Source organism: Indicator indicator, chromosome 24 (genome assembly GCF_027791375.1).
Source record: "Indicator indicator isolate 239-I01 chromosome 24, UM_Iind_1.1, whole genome shotgun sequence".
NCBI lineage: Eukaryota > Metazoa > Chordata > Aves > Piciformes > Indicatoridae > Indicator > Indicator indicator.
The window spans coordinates 13,433,521-13,455,733 of record NC_072033.1 but is presented as its reverse complement, the minus strand read 5'-3'; positions in this window follow the sequence as shown (position 1 = coordinate 13,455,733).

The window sequence follows — 22,213 nt, the reverse complement described above, 5'->3', positions numbered from 1 at the left end:
CTTCCTTGAGAGACTCTCCTATCATCCTAATCCTTTCCTAGAAGCAGCTTCCTAAGGCTGACTTATTTTCTTTCAGTTGAAATGGACCTGCTGTGAGTGAGTAGATGTCTCTCTGTCTTTCAGTTAATGACTTAAAAAAATCCAATAAACAAGGCAACCCAAATTACAAATCCAAAATAAAAAGTACCAGATCCTTTATTTCTTGCTCAGAGGCAAACTGTGCAACTTTAATTTAACAGAAAATGATCAGCTTTATGACTAGATGTGTTGCAAATAAACTGACAACCTTTATACAATACAATTACTTTATTTTAGGTGATATTACTATTATCTGAGCCATCTGACACTCTTATGGCTCATCTAAAAATTCCTGTTTTAGTGTAACTGTGTGATTAAATAGATCTCTTTGTACTACATGGAATAACGCCCTCCTCTCACCTGAACATTTGCAGCCTCTAATACATACAGAACTCTACCTCATTCCTTCCTCCTCAGACAGTTGGATTTAACACCTTGGTGAAAGGAAGGGTTTCCGCTTTAAATATTGTGTTCAGTGTTGTGCCCTTCACCACAAGAAGGACATTGAGGTGCTGGAGTGGGTCCAAAGAAGGGCAAGAGAGCTAGGGAAGGGTCTGAGAACAAATCTGGTGAGGAGTAGCTGAGGGAACTGAGGTTGTTTAGCCTGGAGAAGTGGCTGCTGAAGGGAGACCTCATTGCTCTGTACAACTGCCTGAAAGGAGGTTGGAGTGAGGTGGAGGTCAGTCTCATCTCCCTAGTATCAGGTGACAGAAGGAGAAGAAATGGCCTGAAACTGTGCCAGGGGAGGTTTGGGTTGGATATTAGGAAATATTTCTTTAAGGAGAACGTGGTCTGGCATTGGAACAGGCTGCCCAGGGAGGTGGTGGAGTCATCGTCCCTGGAGGTGTTCAAGAAGTGTGTGGCCATGGCACCTGGGGACATGGTGTAATGGCCATGGTGGGGTTGGGTCGATGGCTGGACATGATGATCTTGGAGTTTTTTTCCAAGTGAAACAATTCTTTGAGTCTATGAGGGCATGGGACTGCAGGGAAAGCTTTCCTTGGGGCAGCTGACATTTCTAACCAAAAAAGAGGATCTTTTTCCAGATCAGGTAACTCAGCTATTTTGCTTCTGTTCCCTAAATAAATGCATTCGAGTGGCTGGCACTGAGTGGCACAGTGCTGGGCCAGGCAGATATACCCACTCATTATCTTCCCTCACTACATGCCATGTATTTAATTCTTCTGATCCTTGCTCTCAAAACTCTCTCTCCTCAACCCTGGGATCCTGTTAGCAGCTCTTCCCCTTGTTCAGTACAAATCCCACAAGAAAACAGGCAGGTAACTGCCATTCTGTTTCACAGTTACTTAAAAGCAAGGAAATTTTACCTGCTGTGTTAATTCACTCTTTGCCACTTAGCAACAGTCTCTCACTCCTCTCACTGCCCTGCAGCCCATCATTTGAACTAACCCAAAAGGGACAAGGTTAATTTGGATTTAACATGGCACAAGGTCTTCAAGTGGCTTCTATCTCCAGCCCCTCCCCATAGCAGCATCCTCACTCACTGCATGTGGCTGGAGCATGCAGCTGGATATTACTGCAGCCATAATGCAAGGAGAGCAGAGCTTGCAGGTGAAGATGCCTTTGTGCTCTGGTTTCTTTCATCTTTACTCTGACAATGAATCATTCAAAGAATGAGGTAACAAGGCAGGAAGAGCCAAACAAGTTGTGTTCAATTAAGCATCCAGAGTTAGTGGCATGGCAGCCAGCACAAGGGTCAAATACAGCTGCTTTGGAGGACCCACATCAGTTTTCCCATAGAATTGTTTTGGTTGGAAGATACTTTAAGAACATTGAGTCCAACCATTAACCCAGCACTGCCAGGTCACCACTAAACTATGTCCCTCAGCACCACATCTACATGGCTTTCAAATCTCTCTAAGGATGGGGACTCCACCACCTTGGGCAGCCTGTTCCAGGCCTTCACAACCCTTTTGGGAAAAAAAAAAAAAAAATTGTTCCTCATGTCCAACCTAATCCTCCCCTGGTATTTCCTCTTGTTCTGCCATTTATTCCTTGGGAGAAGAGACAGACCCATCCTACTCCAACCTCCTTTTGGGAGAGGTAGAGAGAGATCTCCCCTTAGGCTCCTTTTCTCCAGACTAAACAAGCCCAGTTCTCTCAGCTGCTCTTTACAAGACCCATTCTCCAGATCCTTCACCAACTTCATTGCACTTCTTTGGATCTGATCCAGCCCCTCAATGTCCTTATTTTAGTCAGGGGACCTAGTATTCAAGATGTGGCCCCACCATTGCTGAGTGTAGCAGGACAATCACAGCCCTGCTCCTGCTGGACACAAGATTGCTGATCCAGGCCAAGTTGCTGTTGACCTTCTTGGCCACCTGGGTACACACTGTCTCATGTTCTGACAGCAGTCAACCAATACCCCGGGTCCTTTTCCACCAGGCAGCTTTCCATCCACTTCCCCAAGCCTGGAGTGTTCATGGGGTTGTTGTGACCCAAGTGCAGGACCCAGCACTTGGCTTTGTTGCACCTCATCCCATCAGCCTTGGTCCATCGATCCAGCCTGTCCAGATCCCTCTGTAAAGCCTTTCTACCTTCAAGCAGATCAACACATAGAATCATAGAATTGTTAGGGTTGGAAGGGACCTCAAGGATCATCCAGTTCCAACCCTCCTCACACTACATCAGGTTGTTCAGAGCCACATCCAGCCTGGCCTTAAAAACCTCCAGGGATGAAGCTTCTACCACCTCCCTGGGCAACCTGTTCCAGTGTCTCACCACCCTCATGGGAAAGAAGAACTTCTTCTTAAAATCCAATCTGAATCTACTCATTTCTAGTTTTGTTCCATTCCCCCCAGTCCTGTCACTACCTGACACCCTAAAAAGTCCCTCACCATCTTTCTTGTAGCATCCTTCAGATACTGAAAGGCCACAAGAAGGTCTCCTCAGAGCCTCCTCTTCTCCAGACTGAACAGCCCCAACTCTCTCAGTCTGTCTCCATAGCAGAGGAGCTCCAGCCCTCTGACCATGATTATGGCCCTTCTCTGGACACCTTCCAGCACCTCCAGATCCTTCTTGCAATAGGGGCTCCAAAATTGGACTTTACCTGATGTCATCTGCAAACTTCCTGAGGGTGCCTCAATTCCCCATGACTCCCAGCACTGCTGATGATGTTTCCAGCCACGTCAAGAAAAGCACTTCCCTAGCTGATCATCTTCCAAGCACATAGGGAAGATGCATGGCATCTGCCATTAGAGTTTAACTCTTCCACCCCAGGGCTACCTCCATGTGCCTCACAGTCCAACCCTAGGACTGGGTGTAGAGTCAGAAGAAACAGACCAGGTGCCAAAAGCAGCCCTTATCTAACTACACAGTGTCTGTCAGGGTGTGCAGCTGCCTGGTTTCTTCTATATTAAAAGGAGAATGAAAATTCCTATGTTCTCCACAGCATTTATCTCTTTCCAGCTGCTTCCAAACCATTTAGCTGCATATCTAAAAACCTATTTTCTCTTAAGAACATGTGGGAAACACTTTGCCTTTTTTTTTTTTTTGGCAGTAAGTGCATTGCTGCAGTAAACAAGATTTTTTTTTCTGAGCTCTTTTTAATGAAGATAATTAAGAACACATTATAAAACAGATTATTAGTAGTAAACAGCAAGTAGTAAACCCCATCTATATTGTGTCATGTTTTTTATTATGCTTCTTCTACCAGAAGTGCAGACACACACACTCTGGCCATTCCCTTGCTGCAAATTCTGGATATTTGGTCACAGTCCTTTACAACATGATATGCAGAGGTCTGTGCTTTAAGGATAATAAAAGCTATTTGCCCTTAAATACAATTGGATGAAAAGGTGAATAAATATTTGTTAGTATCTAGAGTGTTAAACATCAAAAACAGGAGGAAAATGGCCCCAAACTGCTGTGAAAGCCATCAACATCTAGGGATCTTCTAAAATAAAAGAAATTAAAAGCCAGCAGTGCACTCATGCAGCACAGAAGGCAAATCATAGCCTAGGCTGCATCAAGAGGAGTGGGGCCAGCAGGTCAAGAGAGGGGATCCTGCACCTTTACTCTACTCTTGTGAGAGCCCACCTCAAATACTGCCTCCAGTTCTGGTGTTCCCACCATAAGAAAGACACAGAGCTGTTGGAGCGAGTCCAGAGAAGGGTCACAAAGATGATTCAAGGGCTGGAGCACCTCTTCTATGAAGATGGGCTGTGGGAGTTGGGGTTGTTCAGCCTAGAAAAGAGAAGGCTCTAGGGGGACCTTACAGCTGCCTTTCAATACCTGAAGGGAGCCTACAGGAAGGCTGCAGAGGGACTTTTCATGAGGTGTCCAGAGATAGGACAAGGGGGAATGGTTTGAAGCTGAGGGAGAGCAGGGTTAGACTGGAGCTGAGGAAGAAGCTCTTCAGTACGAGGGTGGTGAGACTCTGCCCAGGGAGGTTGGGGATGCCTCCTCCCTGGGCGTGTTCAAGGACAAGTTGTATGAGGTTTTGAGTGGCTGAGTCTCATTGAGAGGCATTCCATGGCAAGGAGTTTGGAGTAAATGATGTCTAAGATCCCTTCCAACCTAAGCCATTCTATGGGGAAAAAAAATAAAGGGAAGTTGATTGAGGATTGTGACATTGGATAGAAAGATATGAAGAGAAAGAACTGCGTTCAAGATAACAGCAAGTCTTATTTCCTGCATCACTGGTACTCATGCTACTGCATGTGATCCTGAAAAGCATCTTGGCTGATGCAGAGGAATTACATCTCTGTCTCCAATATGTGACTAAAGCCTGAAGCCACCCTCAGAAGGAGGGCTCTGAATCCTGCTATCACCAGTTGCCATATGGCTCCTCTTTCTTCCTCCACCTTCTTAGTCTCATTTACTATGGAAACAGGGCTTGTGTGATCTTGCTGCCTTTCTCATTCTTTTCACCTCACACACAACTTCTAAGCCTGTAGGTCTGTCTTGATCAAATTTGACAGAACAGCAGAAAGCTCAAAGACAACTGGATGCTCAAACATCTTGGGGGGATAGGCAGCTGGGCAAAAGGGAATGAGAAATAGAAACACATTAACACATAAATGCCCTGCACAGAGTGAAGGGCTTCCAACAAACAATAGGACAAGAGGAAACAACCTCAAGTTCTGTCAAGGGAAGTTAAAGTTGGACACTAGGAAAAATGTCTTCCCTGCAAGAGTTGTCAAGCCCTGGCACAGGCTGCTCAGGGCAGGGATGGAGCCACCCTTCCTGGAGGGGTTTCAAACCATGCAGATGTGATGCTGAGGGATGTGGTTTAGTGGTGACCTGGCAGTGCTGGGTTGATGTTTGGACTTGATGATCAGAAAGGTCTCTTTCAACCAAAATGACTCTGAGATTCTATGATTCCTATATAAGCTAATGCTACAGGACATAAGGTAGGCAGTCACTGCAATATAAAGGTCTTAACCATGCAAGAGTGTCCTCTGTAACCTTCCTGGGCAGACAAGGGACACACATCCATAGAAAACAATACTTATCCTCACAGATCTGCTTTTATTTTCTGTTTTCTTTTTCTGTTTTCTTCTTCTATTAGAACAAAACCAGGCAGTGTCAGTCAGGCAAGACTTCACTCCCTCTTTTGCAGCACTGCTGCTTTTGCTGCTGGGAATGAAGCAAAAAGCAGAGCCTTTGCTATCACCACACCAGTGCTGGAGAAGCTGATCAGATCACAGACTATCTCTGTTCCTCTGCTAGTGTGACTGCCAGGAAAAATCTGTCCCACAAAAGGCAGAGGATGCATGCTTTCTTTGCTAATCTCTTCTTGCTCCTGTTTTGAGTGCCTGGGGGTTTTAATCTTTTTTTTTTTCTTTTTTTCCCTAGGAATTAGAATTAGATTTCACCAGGAACAATGGCAGCAGCAGTAACATCAGCTCCATTATCTCCATTAACTGCTCTTTTCTCCCAAATATGTTTTTTTTTTTCCAGTCTCCAAACCTGAGTTTTCCTTAGAAATTGCTCTCTCAATAGCTAAAGGAAAAAGGATTAAGTGGTATTGTTAAAATGAAAGTCTCACTTAATACCTAACATCTTCAACTCTTTAACTATTTTTTGTTTTCCTGTGTCTCTAATGAAAGGTTAAAAAAGATCTTTAAGGCTGATTGTTGCCATGGGAGTAAACAGCCTGGAGTCTATTAATCCAACTCCCACCAGTTTGTTTATAACTAGTTGGTGTGCAACACTAGCAGGGTCATGCTGGCATCCTCCTTTCAGCCCTCTTTTCAAGTACAGTAATTGGGCTACTCCTGACTTAAGCTTGATTGTAAGAAGATGCTCAGGCAGGCTGAGTGTTCTGGCTCCTAAAAAACAATTAAATCAAAGAGAAATGAGAAAAACAACACGTCTTGTTCATGCTAATTTGGGGGCTGATTTAAAGTATGTTTTGATACTGAGAACTGACATTATCCCTTTCCATGGGTAGTGGGGTATGGTGGAGCAAGGCCTGTGCTAGAGTTCCATCAACTTCTCTTTCTACTTAAAGTGCTTTCAAACCTTTCTTTAACTGTGACCAGCTCTGAACCTATTTATTTTTTTTTCCTCATTTGAACAACAGCTTCTACCTTTCCCAGGTACTCCTCGGTGTGTTGGACTCACCAATAAGCTGTTGAAGACTTTCAGATGATAAATCAGGTGACAGATAAATCCAATCTGGTATCCTAACTGTAGTTCACTCATCCTAAAAGCAATTAACCCATGTAGGTCTATTCTGTGCTACCATAAATAGCATGAAAAGAAACTGCCCTGAAGTAAAGGATGAAAATGTGAACATCTTTGGTAGATGTGCATACCAAGAGCATATGGGCACATGGGAGTGCAAAATCATTTTCATATAAGTCTTTATTTCATTAATAAATGTTAGGCTGGAAGCTTATTCTAAAGCCTGAATTAGAGCTCTTAGAAAAAGGGTAGCTTGCTTGGGTTTAATCCTCTGCAGCAGTCCAACCATTGCCATTTAGAGAAATTCACAGATACCAGAACTCTTTCATTTGAGCTGTGTTGTGTATGTATGCAAACTGTGCAGCAAACAATTAGAGTTAACTCTGCTCTTGTAAAGAGCTGATGGAAATGAAGTTAAATACATGTAGCTGTCAACAGCTGCAGAAGCATGAACAAAGCAATGCAATCTCTCATTTAGAAAATGGCTGTAAATGTCAGCCATGGAAAAGTAAGTCCCTTCTGTAAGGCACAGCAAGGGATATTAGAATCAAGCAATGCTGAACTTCACAACGTTGAAAAACTTAACTGGAAGCTCCCAGTTGAAATGAATCAGTAGGGTCTATAAGCTGAGCTGAGCTTCCAGCCCCTCCAGCCTCCCCACAGTGCTCCCTGCTCCACAGAGATGTTTTTTTTCTACAATGGTATTAAATCATTAACTCCCATTTTGAAGCAAACAAGAGAACAGGCAGAATTTCAGTCAGGATCCTCCACAACAGACCTCCTCTGTGTGATTAATGAAGTATTGAGGAAGATGAATGCACATAAGCTCACTGTGAGGAAAGCAAGCACCATCTTGGAGAAAGCTTTTGAAGAGAGGAAATTGCTCTGTATTAAGAGCTCTCTGGAGCCAAGGCAGAGACAAAAGTTACATTCAGTTCTCCCTAAATGAGTTCTGCTTTCTGTCTTCACAACTTTAACTAAACTGAAGAAAATGGTTGAGCAAGAAGACTTGGTTGCTCTTGAGACTCCATAATTTGCTTGATGAACGCTTTAAAAAGAGACAGGCTGGGAAAAAAGATCATTGAATTTAAGCAAAATACAGTAGACACATCACTTCTGGTATCAAGAGGCGAGGCAGATGATTCACAGATGAGAAAGGAGCTCAGCTGTAAAGGTGGGACCTGGAATAAGAATGAGCAAGCATTTCTGAGGAACATGGGCCACTGTAGAAAGAACAGTGCCTGTCTTGGGAGAGCAAGGAAGAATTCAAGGACTGTGCATTAGTTGGCCAATTGTATCAGATATTTGCAAGGCAAGAGGAAGAAACTGAGATGAGTAGTCTTACTTGAGGCAGGGGATGAGGTGACAAAAATGCTCCATTTCCTGTCCTTGCATCAAGAGACTGCCATGGTGCTGATGATTCCTTTCTCTTCTTCTTGTTCTAAGGTTTAGTTACTTAAGTTCTCATTCCTTCCTCTCTCTTCTATCTGGAAATTTCTAAGTTTTGCACACTAGCACCTAGCATGAAGAATATTTTACCACCCAGTGCTGAGGACTGTGAGCGTGACAGACTACAGCAGTAACCCATGGAAGCAATCTTTGCAACTCCTGTTTTGGAATTACTGCTGAAGCTTTTTTTTTTCACCCCTTTAGTTCTGTTTTTAATCAAGCTTGAAATTTTCTTCCTTTAAAGAAGCCTTTAAAATCTTCTCATTTTCTCTGGATAATACATCTCTGAACTACATTGTTACACTCTAAGAAAAGGACTATTTTCTGTCACTTGGAAACCCACGCCTCATTTTGAACTGAAATAAACCCACTAATAAAATTAATCAGAGGCCCTAGTCCTCTGGAGAGAATCAGGGGAAAATATGATGGGTTATAAACTGAAACCACAGGATCCAATAATGCAGCAGAGGCAATACTGAGGAACAAGACCTGCTCTAGCTGGGACATGGCACACCTCAGCAGAAGGTCAGGAAATCACTGCAGGAGCACAGCACAGATAAAGGCAAAATATAGATGAAGGCCAGATAATAACAATAAAAAAAAAAGTTGTAAGCACATTGAAATTCTTGCAGAGAATCTGCAAGGATCCTTAAGATCCTTGTCTATTGTTCAAGACCAAAGCTTCAGGTTTTAGATCATCTCTATTGCGTGCACATCCTTCTGGGGCATCCTGTTAGCAAGGGTTTGTTTTCAGAAGAATAAAGCACACACATATCCTGTCAGGGCTGATTATTTAACAGTTCTGAAATTCAAGCTGAAGTGTTGGGATCACAACTAACAAGACACCCAAATTACCAGCCCCGAATGAAAATTGGGGCTTCACTTCTGTCTGAGCCTCCTTTCAAGCTTTTCTGCAAAATAAAGGTAGTTATGGCAATTTCCCAAGCATGAGGAGAGGGTCAGGCCATGTCAGTGAGGTATGTGAAATCTGTAAAACACCCTCTGTGCCAGAAGTTAAGCCTGGTGCTCACAGTGGAAGTGCAGGGCATGTCTAATGGCTGAGACATTAGACCCCAGGCAGCGGACTTTGTTTTATAATTTTTATGACTGAGAGGTGAAGTGACAGAGGCTGACAGTGATGAAGAAAAGGTGCTGCTCTGGCAATCAGCCAGCTTTTCTCAGGCTGCTCTCAACAGTGTCTTTCAGCAACAGGGCCATTAGACAACACAACCAGTGCATACAGCGAGACACCAACACTTGTCCAACCTCTTTCAGAAGACTGAAATATTACAAGCTATTAGTTAAGCTACCAAAAAGAGGCCTAATTTAGTGCTCATGATCACAGAATGGTAGGAATGGTATGATACTACGAAGCATGACTTACAAAGTAACATTTTCTGCTGTGATTTCCTACCACTGACTAAGTAACTGACATTTTCTGCTGTGATTTCCACTCAACGTTGGTGGACTTGTGTGTGTGTGCTGTTAACCCAGCTATAAACAGGCAGTGAGCCTATAACAAGCCTGACAATGTTTGTGCTGTTGGGAAACCTTCCCAAGTTTATGGTACAAGTCATGAAAGAAGGCAGCCAGAACTCAGGACCCCCTCTTCCACAGAGGTGTTCCTCCTTCGTTTGTATGACTGAGCAACTGGATGAGCCACAATCCTCCGGCAGTCTGTGATGGTTTGAAACTGTCTTTTTAATTTTTCCTTGCAAAGTTCAAGCAGAGAAAGTGAAAGACTGTAAATAAGTCACTATTGGGTGTAAGAAAGCAAAATAATGATTGTTCTAAACACTTCCATTGGATAGATAGAAATGTTTAAGAACTATTACTCAAAACAAAGTGGGGCACTCAGCACTCTGCATTCTGCAGTCGGGGGACAGCTTGCTGGGGTGTCTGGCTGCTGTTTTCTTCTTCTCTTCTGGCTGAAGGTAGCACACACTGACCTTGGCAAGCTAAGTTAACAACTTTCTGCTTTAGCTAACTCTGCTTTCTGCCAGGGGGGTCTGGGGGGGAAGCCCCTGGGAGAGAGGCCCCTTGGGAAAGGTCCCCTTTGGGGGGAAACAAAGGGGGCTTGGTTGTGCTTTTCTGTTGATTGTATATATTTGTAAATGTTGTGAATTTTGTATATTTGTACATATTCACTGCATTTCATCATAGATTGTAGATTTTGCTTGCAAATACAGCTTTCATTTGCTTCTAGACTGAGCTAGCCTGGTTATTGTCGGTGGGGGAATTTCAGCTCACACTGACACATGTTTTTATTTTTGGCAGCTCCAGTCCAGCCTACAAGAGGACCATGGTCATGATAGCCAGGACTATGTCATTTACCTTGCAGCGCATAAGTGTTATGCTGTATCTCACACAATGCTTTGCATATGAGGCACTGCAGAAGAGCCAAGCACTGAGTTGACATCTGGCCTGAGGCTGAGTGCTGGAAGGCACTCTGAGATATCTCCTTGTTGCCATAACCTAATGCCTCATTCACTTATAGGCCTGAGAAAGAGGAAGAGGACTCTGTTTGGTGACTTCACACTGATGCTTTACTGATGCTAACTACTTCTTACTTTCCAGTAGGTGACACCTTCATCTGGGCACCCAGTCTGTGTTTACAACACAGCCTCAACCACACAAGTTGCTGAATTTTCCTTCCTTCATCTCATCTTCTGCTGGTTGGTGGCCATCTGCTACATTTCTTTAGTGTTTTGCTCCATGCCCCAGCCGCTGTTTTTCCTTCAAGCCCCAGAGGCACTGCAAGCAGCAGCTCTGAATGTCATGTTCCCATTTCTATGTTCTCACAGTCCAAATACTGGGAAAAGCTTGAAGGATGCAGGTGGTTTATTTTTCTTTTCTGTGTTAACATAGATTTCAAGTAGCTCCCTTTAAAAGCTCTGTTACAAGCTTGAGGAATTGGACTATAAAATAGAAATGATCTTCATTTCTTTATAGAGCCAAAGCTGTGAAGGAAAACAACCTCAGATGATCAGCTCACCTGAGGAATGGGGCTAGCATTCAGGAAGGGCTGAAAAGCAGCTTGTGTAGGTATATTATGAAAGACCTGGTTTATCTCTAGCACAGTTCTAAGAGGATGAGTATTAATCTTTGCACATTCAGGAAGGAAATATTTGACTAAACCTTTTAACCTTGTTTGCAATCCATGACACAAACTTTAGTGGTGCTAGAGACCAAAACCACTTCTTTCTGCTTTCCAGTAGATGACACTTCTACCTGGACACCCAGACTGTGTTCATAACACAACCTTGACCACTGGAGTTTTCCTTTTTTCATCTTTTCTTCTCTTGGTTTCTTGCCATCTGCTACATGTTTCCTTGATGTTTATCTCCTTGCCTCAACTTCCTCCTTCAGAATTTGCCCTAACTGGCCAAAGATACCTGTCTCTATTTATCATAGGATCATAGAATCAACCAGGTTGGAAGAGACCTCCAAGATCATCCAGTTCAACCTATCACCCAGCCCTAACCAATCAACTATTTGATTCAAGACAGTTCCTTACAACTTAATCAGTATAATTATCTGATTTCCCCTGGTACAGAATCACACAGAATGGTAGAGGTTGGAAGAGACCTCTGGGATCTTCTAGTCCAACCCCTTGCTAAAGCAAGGACATCCACAGCAGCTTGCCCAGAATCACAATGGCCAGGTGGGTTTAGAATCTCTCCATAGAAGGAGATTCCACAACCTCTCTGGGACCTCTAGACATCATCTAGTCCAATACCCTTGCAGTGAGCAGGGTCGTTGCCAACTAGACCAGGTCACTCAGAGCCCCATCAAGCCTGACCTTGAATGTCTCCAGGGCTGGGTTCCTTCACTGCCTCCCTGGGCAACCTGTTCTAGTGTTTCACCACCCTCATACTAAAGAACTTCTTCCTGATGTCCAATCTAAACCTACCCTGCTCTAGTTTAAAACTATTGCCCCTTGTCCTGCAGCTACAGGCCTTTGTAAAAAGTCCCTCCCCAACTTTCTTGTAACCCCCTTCAGGTACAGGAATGCCACTTCAAGGTCTCCCTGGAGCCTTCTCCAGGCTGAACAACTCTAGCTTTGAACTCTCTGCCATAGCAACGAGCCTAACAAATAAGTAATAAACTACTCTGAGTATCCACACATAATTTTCTAAGCAGGACCCTGGTAGTTAAACACAGTGACTAAAATACTGCAGTGATTTCAGCATTGCCATTTCTGTGAGTGCACTGAAAGGCTCCCGTCTGGTGCATTTCTTAATAGCTCAGCTCTTGCAGGGAAAGGATTAGGTAAAAAAAAAAATTATAGAATTAAAAAAAAAACCCTAAATTCTTTTTTTCTTTTTTTAAGTCTTGTGATTTATGGGGGGAAATACTGCTATGTATAACTGCAAGTTATGTCCTTTTGCTTTTTTTTAATTTTCTTTTTTGCCTTTTTTTTTAAATCTAAAAGTATATTTAAAAAAAAGATTGAGAAATACAATTAAAGAAAATCAAGGAGTTAGTGAAATATTTGCCTTGTATTTAATACTAGCAAGAATTCATGCACTCTGTTACTGCTGTGCTTTTTATTATTTCAAAACTTGATTCATTCTACCAGCATAGTTTGGGGATTACTTTTAAATTTTTAGCATGTAAGAAATCTTCCTTCAGGATCATAAAGCTAGGCAAAGGAGGACAGTGTGGTGGGCTTGGGTACTGGTTTTTCCATAGTGGTTTTGACTTTTGTTTTTTTTCACTTTGGACAATAAAAGTGTAGGAAGCACAGACCAGAAGGGCAGACAACATGAAGCACATTGCAACAACCAGAGCAAATCTCTTCATTCCAACATGGAATGCTTTGGCCAGCAATGAGCATTAAAACTGTGTCTTGCATGTCATAAATTGGTTTCTTGATTTGCCAGTGATGAGCTCTTGTTGATGTGCCTAAATAAAATGACCAAGAACATGGAAATCTGCCTTCCCCTTGTACCCCATACAGTGCATTGGTACCACACTGTAGTCTGCTGTCCTGTGAGGCCATGCGCACACCCACATCAGAGCTGGCATTGCCAGTCACCTCCCAACAGCTCTCCCCAGGAATACTCTGGCTCTGACACTGACTTTAAGCCATGATCTCCCCCTTTATTCGTTTCTGCTTGGTTTTACTGAGGCAGACACATTGCAACCCTGGTCAGAGCCACAGGATCAATAAAGCAGAGGAGGGAAGAGCTGCATTCCCACACCTACATCGTCCATCACTAGCAAACCTGGCAGCTGAGTTCTGCTGCCCCAATTCCATTTTTTCATTTGACAAAAAGCCTCTCTTGGAGCCTTCAGGTGGAGAAACCTAAAACCTTATATACATTAAGGCAATTGAATTGATACCCTGTCAGATGAAGAGAATCTCTCTTTATGTGGTGAGAGTTAACGATGATTTATTAGGCAGAACAGACAGGTCCCAGGACATATTTGCAAGGAGCTGTCTATCAGAAAAATTTCTTCCAGAGACTTGGACCAAGCTTTCTTACTTCTTATTTAGAAGACACAAGACAACAATGAGACTTCAGTTTGAAGCACTTCTCAGGTAACACAAAGCTTTAGAAAGATAAAAGGCAAGATGAAAAAGGACCTTTTAAGCTCTGAATACAATCCCATGTCATCACAGAAATGCCACTAAATAAGCTAAGACTCTCTGACCACCAGGAAGATGCTTGGGCTCTGCTCTCTCAGGAGACTCTTCTCTAGCTCTCATATATCTCTTCCTTTCACAGAATCATAGAATGGTTTGGGTTGAAAGGGACCTTTGAAGGTCATCCAGTCCAACCCCCCTGCAGTCAGCAGGGACATCTGCAACTAAAGTAGATTGCACAGAGCCCCAAACAACTTGACCTGGAATGATTCCAGGGATGGGGCATCTACCACCTCTCTGGGCAGCCTGAGCCAGGCTCTCACCATCCTCATATTTTTTTTTTTCTTCTCTCCAGTCTAAATCTCCCTCTTTAAGCTTGTCACCATCTCCCCTTGTCCTGTCACAACAAGCCCTGCTAAAAGGACTGTCCCCAGCTTTCTCACAGACCCGCTGAAAGGCCTATAGATGTAGGAAGGGTTTATTTTCTCTCTATGGTAAGATTCCTGTATGAGCAAAAATTTACAGCAGTCATCTTTGCAATCAAGATTTCATCTGCTTGAGATTCTTTTGCTGCAGACAAAGGAGCCTTGCAGACAGCAAGCGTGTGGCTGCTTGGGGTGTGGGAGAGCAACTTTAGTCACCTTTAAATATCCCTCTTATGCTCTGGTGACAACAGTCTGTATAAAACCAGAGCTGAGGCTGCATTGCTCCTGTTTTCTGAGATTTATAGCAGAGCAGCAGGTGCTTGCTTCAGGCTGCTGCAAGGCCTCTCTCACAACAGTGCTTGCAGTTTAGAGAACCATAACCAAATCTGCCTTCCCTGCTTGAATTATGAATATAAGCTTTCTCTCCATACTCCTTTAAAATGAAAATGAGCTTCAGAGAAGAGAGTCAACATTTACAAATCTCTTTTTTCACTCCAAAAGACAGAGGAGGTGGACTCTACCTTGGCAAGGGACACACACAACAAGATTTGAAGTGGAGAGAGCAAAGCAGGGTGACTTAGCACAGACACTGTCCATGGTCTACAGTCTGTGGCCATCTAAGATCTCTCTCAGCAGTGAGGTAGGATCTAGCTCCCAGAACAGCCCCCCTCATAAGAGAAAACTGTTTGACATTAATTTATCTTTCCTTGCAGGACCAAGTTTTCCCCTCAGAGCTACCTGCACTGAGGGTATTTGTGATCTTCCCTGCAGCCATGGGGAGAACAACCCTTCCCCTGCAAACCAGAGGTCAGAACTGGCTCATATTCCCATTATGGGAAGTTATGGCAGCCCTATCACTGGCTCTTGGTGTCAGGGGTCAACCACCAACCCTTGGGCTTCAGTGCTAGGGGTCAACCATCAACTCTCAACTCTTGGGCTGAGCTCCTCTAAAAAGAAAAAGAGCTTATTTGTATTCAGACCAGTCCTGATATGTTCATACTACACCACAAAGCAATAAAAAGCCTGGAAAATCAGTAAAGGATGAAACAAGGCACAGGCTTCCCTCCATGGCCTGTTGGACAGAGGTGTTCTGCTGTGTGTATTTCTCCTCTAACTGGATTCACTTGTGCAACCTTCACATTTCTCATATCATTTTTGTCTCCACAGTAGAGATTTTTCTCCTCTCCTCATTCCCTGTGGTTACACAGCCCATATCTCTTTGTCACTTGAGCAGAACTAGACCTCCATGGAAAGTTTGTCATTACAGAAAGCAAAAGACAGGGAGGAGAAACACCCACTGTTCTAACTAACAGATGCAGCATCAACTTAGTTTGGCCACTCCAGCATTTGCTGCCAGTCAGCAGAGTGTTGCCCCACTCCAAAAATATGCTTAATAAATACACATTCCTTCCACCCCTTCATGAAAACTCCAGTCATATAATGTTAAAGCCTGAAAGCAATCTGTGCACATCTGTCTACTCTGTGACCACCAAAGGTGAGACTGAGCTGCAGGAAAACAACCCTCATTACATTTAGGCACTGCCTGTAGGTAATACTTATTAATATTTATCATTGCACTTTGCCACACTATCTGCTAACAGTTCCCTTGGGTGAAAATCCCTACCCAAGCTCAATCATTTTGATAAAGCCTCATCACCTGTTTGAAGGGAAATCTATAGGGGGAAAAAAATCCCACTCTAGCCAGCCTCCAACTGATGCTGCAGATGGACCCATACATGCAAGAGAGAAATGCAGAGCAGCAGCCTCGAGGGAGCAGTTTAAGAGCTGGCTGGCTTTGCTGGACCAGCCCAGCCTGTGTTGATGGAGCAGAAAGGGTTTGTCTTGTTTGGAGAAAACATATTCCTCACTAGCTTGACTTAATAGGGAGGCTAAAGACATGGCAAAGGCTGTTTTGCCCTTTCTGCCTGCCCTGCAAACCCTTAGGCAGCCCTTTGAGCCCTAGAGTGACTTTCCCACCAAATTGCCAACAAATTAAAATAGACCACCTTGAGCTCCACAGCCTGCCTCAGTGGTGCAACTCCTCGAAGTCCACTGCAAACACAACAAAAGCCTTTATCATAGAATCATAAAATTGTTTCAGTTGGAAACAAGCTCTAAGATCATCAGGTCATGGAATGTGTTTAAATTGTTTGGGAGATTGCATAGTCTTCTTCTCTGAAGACTTTCAAAACCAGCCTGGATAAGTTCCTGTGTGACCTGCCCCAGGTGATCCTGTGAGGGTGCCAGTCTCCTTCTCTTGGAGAGACATTGTGATCCTGGGCAATTTGCTGTGGGTGACCCTGCTTTAGCAAGGGGTTGGACTAAATGATCTCCAGAGGCTTCAATTGTTTCCCTGTGATAAAATCACATAGGCTGGTCCCTCCAAAGAAGGAGATCCACACAGCTGCATTTTGAAAAGATTGTAAAAACAACAACAAAAAGTATGGAAGCTCCTCTATATCTTCCATAAAGAAGATACTGCTGCTGCTGATCCAGGTGTAATAAACCCAGTCTCCTTCTTGTCTGGTTGGATCTGCTCTGTTACTTTTTACTTAATGCATTTTTAATGTTTTTCTTTTGGATTTAGTGCACTTTATGAACACCTTGCAAAGAAGGGATGGGCCGTGACTGAACACCACCAGTGCAGCAGCAGCTCTGCCATACAGGAGCAGAGAGTGACAAAGGCAGGTATTGTACAGCACATTTGCTTTTCTCTTCTCCCTCCCTCCCCTTTTTTTTTTTTTTTTTTTTTTTTTGTTTAAATTAAACTCTTTGTATAAATAGTCATTCTGGCTGATTATATAATCTCCCACATTTAGATCGTCTGCGGTGCAACCATGGCAACTCCCAGAGCTGAATGCATTCAGTTCAAACTTCTTTCTAAATTTGCTGATGAGGGTGAAGAAGCAGCTTTGGAAACCCTTCTCAGACAACCTACATTTGTTTTGTGCATGGAGACTTCAGTCCAGCTTGGATTGACTGGATCCATCACCCTAAATACATTAGGAGGAAGTGTCCATCCCATTCCAGTTTGACTAGCTGCATCTCTGATGCTGGCTATGCATACCACCAACATCATCAAGGATAATAAATGTCTCTGGTTTGTATAATTAAGTAGAACTGAGCAGTGGTGGAGCTGGAGAATGACATCTTTGATGCACAGAACACACAGCACCCACAAAGCCTGTGTGGATTTTCTTGCTTTGCCTCACCAGCAGGCTTCATCTTTGGGTTAGAAAAACAGTGCTAAAGCTAAAAGATTCCAAAAGTATTTTCTGATGTTTCTCAAATGCTGATATTTGGTCCTAATTTTGCACCCCCAGAATGTGGCTCACCAGCTGGATGATGTGGAGCAGCTCAGCCACAGAATTACAGAAACTGCTCAAACAGTTAGAATTCCAACATTATAGCCTGATGTTGACCCTCTGAGACCACCAAGCCCCTCCTCTTCTCCTTTGCAAATTCAGTGTATTGCAGTGGGAAGTAAAACAAAGCCCCATGTTGTCTGAAAAGCAGGAGAAACATAAGCAGAGTTTCAGTAATAAGTTTAAAAAGAAATGTTCAGTTAGGTAACTTTTCCTATCAAATATCATGAGCACAGAATCCCAGCATGATGGGGATTGGAAGTGACCTCTGGAGATCATCTAGTCCAACCCACTGCTAAAGCAGGGTCAGCCCACAGTGGGTTGCCCAGGAAGGTCTGGAATCTGTCCAAGAGAAGGAGACTCCACGATCTCCCTAGGCAGCCTGCTGCAGGGTTCCAGCACTCTCACAGCAAGTGTATGTTTCTCCTCATGTTCAGATGGAACCTCCTGGGTTTGAGGGGCTAATAGTCCCTTGTTCTGTCTTTGGGCATAACTGAAAAGAGTCAGGTCCCATCCTCATGGCCCTCACCCTTTAGCTATTGATTAGCATGGAGAAGATCCCCTCTCTCTGCTCATCTCCAGGCTAGACAGCCCCAGGGCTCTCAGCCTTTCCTCCTCACAGAGATGCTCCAGGCCCCTCAGCATCTTTGTAGCCTCTGCTGGGCTCTCGCCAGTAGTTCCCTGTCTCTTGTGAATCTTTGTAGCCTCTGCTGGGCTCTCTCCAGTAGTTCCCTGTCTCTTGTGAATCTTTGTAGCCTCTGCTGGGCTCTCTCCAGTAGTCTCCTGTCTCTTGTGAATCTTGTAGCCTCTGCTGGGCTCTCTCCAGTAGTTCCCTGTCTCTTGTGAACTGGGAAGCCCAGAACTGGACCCAGTAATCCAGATATGAGCTCACTAGAATGGAGTAAAAGGGGAGGACAACCTTCCTCCACCTGCTGGTCATAATCTTCTTAAGGCACTCTCCTTAACTGTTGATCTTGATGATCCTAAAGGTCTTTTGCAACCCAAATGATCCTATGAGCCTATATGCAGTTGCTCATCTGTCTCTCTAACTTCTTCTGTTCCAGGCTAGGCTTTTGTGGTCATTGCCAGATACAACCTGAGAGACTGCAGACGCATTTTTGGTCTAGTCATAAATCTGCTTCACAGTCTAGAGATTATCATCCTCATACAGATACATCAGGGACCATAAGCTAACCCAGGAAACAGGAAAATATTCCTCCCTGCTCTATTTAAATCTTCACAGCAACAAATGAAAGCAAGGGTGTTGCACTTGTTTCAGACATTTTAGAGCTTGTTCAGAATTTAATCTCTTGCTTCAGCTGGATATTTACAGCAATAAAGGGCCCAGCCATGCACAGACAATTCATGCTACAATGACAATTACACTTACAAACAGTGAGTGGCAATCAGTATCACATGTAGACGTTGATTTTGATTATACTTAATCAATGGTGATGCTAATAACTTACTTATATCAATTAATTTCTTCCCAATTACATCTTAATTACTAGTTTGGCTACACCAAAGAGGCCTAGAAATTGCATGACAAGAACCCAGATACTTTTTTTGTCTTATCCTGACATGAGTTTGACACCATTAAGAACTGGGCTGGAGGAAGAGCAGAGATTAAAGGCAATAATTAATCATGTGCATTTGAAATCAAAGAGGCTCAAAACATAAACCCCACTGTTGCTGAGCTTGGACATTGAGAGTAGCTTGTTGCATTAATTTGGGTTCTCAATGATGCTGTCTAATTCCTTTTTCATTACATGAGGAGAAGAGATATATTTTGCAAGAGCCAATACTTTTGTGGAGAAGCTGGGCTCATTTTAAATGTGTCTGTTCTCCTACCTGTGGACGATGGATCTCTTTGTTATCTTCTTCTGTGCCTGATAATCCCATGGAGAATTGAATAAACTCAAGCATTCAAGGCAATTACAGTAGCAGTGTTAGCCTGACATATTCACAGACCCTCCAGGACTCAGCAGAAGGTGGGGAAGGTGTTTAAATAAGCAAATAAAGAGCCACCTGAGCCTCCTTTGCAGAATAATGTAACAGGAGCTTCTCTGGGAGCCAAGTAAACAAATGAATTAATAGGAGTCCTAACCTCTCCTTGGGCATTATTCACCTTTCTTTATTGGCTTGCTCCCTGGGTACCTAGGTAAACTTCGGTTGTGACTTTCTTTTTCATCCTCTGTGCCCAAATTGCCTGCTTTGGAAAACCTTTCAAGAAGTCTGTATTCACAAACCTGCCTGTACTTATTTCCATTTGAAAGGGCAGCTGGTGCAAATCATGGCTGAAGCAGCTCAGTAGGGTGGCCAGAGCTGATTTGAGCTGTGACCATGAAAGGGCAGAAAGGAAAGAGATAGGAAGGTTTGTGTTAAACTAAAAATGCCTAGCAGGTACCCCGACTCCTGATTCAGGAGACAGTTAAGAGAGAACCTCCCCCCACCTGAGTTTTGCTCCCTCTCACTGCTTAGTCTTGCCCAGTTTGTGATGGCTCATGGGGAGAAACCTTTACCACTGCCCTGGAGCCCTGCTTTGCAGCTTCAATATTAGGAAGTAAATCCTGCTGAGTTTAGGGACATTGGCTGGTAATGCCTTTAGCAGAAATAAGGCAATATAAAGTCACTTTGCCCTGCTGCTGGAGGCTTTTCTGGACATATTTTCAAGCCTGTATCCATCTTCCCATCCCTTGCATGTAAAGCATTTACCAACCTCAAGCTGATCCAGGGACGTTTAAAGGCAATAGTAAAAATATCTATCTACAAGTGCTCTGAATTTAGGTCTGCAGCATTTGTTTAGCCAAACCACAGTAACTATTTCAAGCCTTTGATGTAATCTCTCCAGATTCAGTTCAGTCTTGTACATTGCCTTGGTTCCCCACTGGTCTGGCACCTTCCCTGTTCTGGGGGAAATTCTGAGGACAGTGTTATAACAGTGCTCTTGACATTCCTTGGGCTTTCTTTCACTTTTTCTTACTACACAGGCACTTTGCTGCTGCACTGTCAGTGCCTTCTTGCTGCCAGCTTCTGTGAATGAGATTACCTCACACAGAACATCTGTCATCTGCTCTGGTGAGGTAAATATAGAGGTAAGCAGTCTGCATAAGGCTGAGTGTCCAAACTCGCTGCACTTTTCTGGCAACATCTCTTTTCCTATAGACACATCAAAGCAATCTGATGATTAGCTGCAGGAGAACAAGCTCGTTAGTGTCCCGTGGGGAATGCCCTGCACTTCAATAGGAGATGGCTTGCTTCACTTAACAGCCCCTCTAGGAAAGACTGTTTCACTGTGAAGTATCTCAGTGGTGCTGCACTTTGCCGTCAGGATTTGGATCACATGCCTCAGGCATGCTGGCAGAGATTCTGGAGCAAACACAGCTCAGGTAGAGACCGAGAACAAACCACTCCTGGGGAGGCAGAGGAGAGGATATTGCAAGATTTAGATGCCAAATTAGCTCAGTACCCTGACAAAGGAATCACAGAACCAAAATCCAGCTGTACACACACTATAAACTAAAACATAATTAAAAGCAGTGGCTGTTGCCATTAGGAGCTGAACTTTTCCTATCAGTAATCAGTGTGGTAGAGAAAATACTGAACTGTTCCCTCATGGTTTCTCCCCCTTGCATTCGTTCCAGAAGCAGGAACAGAACGAATGAATACAATTACTATGGTAATTTCCTATTTTCTAACTACATAGAGGCCATTTGGAAATCCTGGTAGCATAATGGTTGGTAATTGCTGAGTTCTTAATGGCTTCTGTAAGGTTGGCCCAATAAGGCTGCAAACATAAGCAGGCAAAGAGCAGACCTGTTCAGACATTCATTGCTACTGTGAGTGGACCTTACAAAAGGAATTAGTTTGTGCAACTCATATTTCATGAAGGCAAATGAAATCTCAAATGTCCTATAATTATAATAATTATTTCTGCTTGATGTTTAATTACTCTACCTAATGAGCCAGCAGTACGATAATGGACAGGTAAAGCTCAGATGAAATTGTCTTAGTCTTGTAATTTGGTTTCTAACAGAGGACAGAGGTTTGGGTATTTACAGCAGCACATAATTAAATAATGCTACAATCTCCATGATTTCCAAAATGGGATTAGTTGTGGCTATCCAGCTCCTGCAAATCACTGCTCATGCCACAGAAACATGAGCTAGGCTGTGCACTAAATTCCTGTTCCTCCAAGTACTTCTGTTGCTGTTGATTATGTCACAAATCAATGATCAGTAATGTGTGAGCAAGCTGACTATAATGAGGGGTCTGGGACAAAAAAAGGGACAGCCCATTAAGATCATCTGGAAACTGTTTAAAACAAAATGTACAAATATGTGAAACTGTGGATTCAATTAAAATATATTGTTGTGATTTGGAATACTCTAAAAAGCAGAGGATAAATGGGAGTAGAGTGGTTGATCTAGAAAAGGACTTGGCCACCATCTACAGAACAATAGGGAAAGTAGGATACTAGCCTGCTGGTCTCACATACAAAGTGTTAAAGGACTCATCAGAAATTATGGCAATCCAGGTTCAAATCCCCCACTTCACTGACTTAGGGCAGCCATTTGAACCAAATCCTCCTGTGTTTAACCCTAACCCCCTACCCTTTAGCTATTGATCAGCATTGATCAGATCCCCTC